The sequence below is a fragment of the Pteropus alecto genome, unplaced genomic scaffold (assembly GCF_000325575.1).
Source record: "Pteropus alecto unplaced genomic scaffold, ASM32557v1 scaffold270, whole genome shotgun sequence".
Lineage (NCBI taxonomy): Eukaryota > Metazoa > Chordata > Mammalia > Chiroptera > Pteropodidae > Pteropus > Pteropus alecto.
The window spans coordinates 10218457-10221998 of NW_006430735.1; the positions used below are offsets into that span (position 1 = coordinate 10218457).

Here is a 3542-nt window from a genome sequence, read left to right on the forward strand (position 1 = left end):
AAATATCTCCAGATAGTCCACATGTTCCCTGGGGAAATAATCTCCCCACCCCTACTCTGCACCCCTGTGGAGACCACTTATTAGCCTAAGCACCTTTATTAGGTAAGGAAATGGGTCCCAGGGAAGTCACATGACTTGCTAAGGTCATAGAGTTGAGATGTGAATTCACCAGAGCCAAGAAGTGTGTTAAACAGACTTTGTGATCTCCCAACCCTATGCTTAGAATGTATTCCAACAGTTATTTATTTATTTATTTATTCATTTATCCATTTATTCATTTATTTAGGCAACCCTTGGTTGGCCTTACAGACTGCAAGGACCTTGTCAGCTTACAATCCTTTATTTTTTACATGTACAGCACCTGGTCTTCCTAGGTGGTCTCCCATTCAAGTACAAACCAGGCCCGACCCTGCTTAGCTTCCGAGATCAGATCAGACGGGATCAGGCTTGTTCAGGGGAGCATGGCCATAGACCCAACAGTTATTTAGAAGTTATCTCAAATTTTTCTTGATGCCTAAACATTTCACTGAAACATATACTGTATCTAACTATAATATCTTTCTATTTGTTTCCGTATTGCTTTAAAAAATCAATCTCTTATTTTTCCAAATTGATTGTAAACACACCTGCCAATTATCTTGAAAACATATAGAGCTTAGCAGAGTGCAAGATGCAGGACAGATATTTCTTGAATGTAGCTAACAGTTGAATAATTACTTGTGTTGGTGCCACAGAGCACTTATGTATTCATATGTCAATTGTTCAAACATTTTTATCAAAGATTTTTTAAATTGTAATGTACACTTTGAGACTTTTTTTTCTCACAAATGTTCTTTTCTAGAGAGAAGAATGTATCCTATTCTATTTCTGCCCATACCCTTCACTTTAGTTCAGGGACACATTTTATAACATAGAAAAGTGGTTGGGTAAAGTCACTTGTAAAAATTTTGTAAACAGCAGATATTCAGGCTCTATCCCCAGAAGATTTTAAGTCAGGTGTGGATAGGGCAACAGGTCAATCTGATGCATTGTCAGAGTTCAGGAACATTGAAGACTTGCGTATTTTTTCTGAATGCAAAATTTACCCACATTCTGTGAAGTTCAGCTTATGTAACAGTGTCGATGAAATCTTTCTAATATCATGGTGGAAGACATGCCTATATATATGCACATTGTTCCATAAATAGGTAGAAATTTTGTGAGTCTGCATCATCACTATTGTCCTAAAAAGCTAATTTTGGTTACAAAGCCACACATAGCATCGGGAAAAATCAATTATAGACATAGAAGTCTTCCTAGTATTTTATTCCCTTCCCTGCAGCTGCCTTCCACTCCAGAAAAAAATCTCCAAGTTGATAAAGTCTACCAACTTCCATTGCTAATTCTCAGTGATGGGATGGTAATTTGCTCTGAGAAGCTTCCTGGTATTGCTGTTAAGTCATTTGCATTCTATCAAAAGATTTGTGTTCTACTGGGTCTGGGAATTCTTAAAAGGTGCCTCCCTCCCCCCACAAAACTTTCAGTTGGACTCTCCCCTTCTGAGTAGGAAGAAATGCACATTTAAAAAAAAAGAAATAGCAGCACTGGATGCCTTTATCAATTCGCTTCCTTTCATTTAGATCCCAATTCTCTTATAGGAAAAGAAGAGTCCTCTCCCACTCAAAAGAGCCCCAGAGACACTTGAGCTCACTTCTCACGTCTTATTTCAGTAGACCCCACCTACCTTCCCCAGTAAGTGGGTAAGATATTTAAACTATAATATTTGTGTCTAAACTGCTTTTATTACAGATTATTCCGCCAAAACGATCAGAATAATCCTAAAACAGTTTTTTTACTTACTTACTTAATTAATTAATAATTTGTTTATTTATTTATTTATTTTTATTATGGTGACATTGGTAAAAAGATTTTTTTTTAAAAAACAACAGGTTTTATACTAATATCCCCAAAATAAAATACCAAATGCATGACATATTGAGTCAGCAAAACTACCTCTAAATAGAATACTTTTCAAAGTTTTCTACGAAGTGTTAGCAAATCCTTTTTTTAAAAGGAAAAAGAAAAACTTTCATTCCAAGTACAATTAGGTTTATGTGTGTAGAAGTGCATTTTGTCTAGAGACCCTTTAATGTGCTATATTGAGACAATGAGTCAAAAAAGAAAAGTCTTTTAAAAAAAAAAAAAAAACAGAGAGATTGCCTATTTTTACCTTTCCTACATCAGAGCTGTTTTTTCCCTCTCTTTAAACAAAAGAATCCCCATCCTGTAACGGTACACGGCTGCCATTCATTCCTGCCTGTATTATACTCTCACTACTTGACCTTAGGCAATATCTTCTAGAACAGACTTTGCAGTCTGGCCTGCAGGTTTCTTTTGACTGTCCCAATGCCTTATAGAGCAGTTTTCACAGATCTTGGAAATGGTTTCATAATTTAGGTGGAAGCAGAGAATAAAGAACAAGAATACAGACTTTTGTGGGCATCTGAAATGAAACAAGTTCAGCTCCAGTCAAAAAGCCTAGAGTGGGTAATTGTGCTCAACTAACAATAATAATACATTAAAGTCATGAAACTACTTCATGGGCATGAGCTCATTAACACAGCAATGGAGAAAAGTTCAGAAGGTAGGAGTTTGTCTTCTTGCCTTTGACGTATTTCACCCTAGATGTTTACAATTAAAGAAGGAAAAGCTGGAAATTGATTTGTCAAGGACCCAAACAGTAGAGTTTCATGTGAAAGAACTTGACTACTTGAAGGAACTTTAGATGAGAAAGTATGGTGTGGTATAGAAGAAAAATCTAGCTGTAACCTCAAACACATATGGAGTTTTCTGTTCACTGAGTATGTGTCCCTGGTATTGGTTTGCAAACTGGCCCCTGTACACAAAAGGCAATGAGAGACTGCAGAAAGAAGCAGACCACTCCAAATTGGTAGATGGCAGTTTTAATAAGCAAGGGAACTTACATATGAGCCTTGTGTTGGGTGGCAGCAAGACAAGTAGATCTCTGCACCCTGCCTCCAGAATCTTAAGTTTATACAGAGGCCTTAAAACTGGGTTCAGTCACATATTCAAACCAGATGGTCTCAATAACACCTTGCTCTCTCAAGGCTGTGTACTTGAAAATGGCTTCAGTTGTGGGAACGGTGGGTATAATGTACATTCCAAGGACCGGGGATGGGGTAAGAAGCCTCTGATTGCCCAGGTCCAGCTCGTGGGTCAACCAGTAGTTGCATTCTTTCGACAACATCTTCTAACACCTGGGCAAATAATCCAACTTCTTTGAGCTCTAGTTCTTCTCTTAAGGGTACTGTGAGTACTATTGAAATAAGATGTATAAGTTTAAGCACTCATTGAAGGTTGACCCATGAAAACTACCACAAACACCACCACTCACCGTCTGCTTTTCCCTAAACCCACTCCCCGCCTCCTATTTTATGAGAAAGACTAAGGTTTCCAAAACTCAAGCAACGTGTCTAAAAGTCATAAAGCTAAACAAAAAATATAGAACGCAGTCCTTCTGATTCCTATTATAGTGCTCTATG

General features: G+C 37.5%; 1 pseudogene; it reads right to left on the bottom strand.

Moving 5' to 3' along the window:
- Positions 1 to 349: 349 nt before the first annotated feature.
- LOC112485379 lies at positions 350 to 473 on the bottom strand (annotated as a pseudogene).
- Between the last annotated feature and the right edge of the window lie 3069 nt (positions 474 to 3542).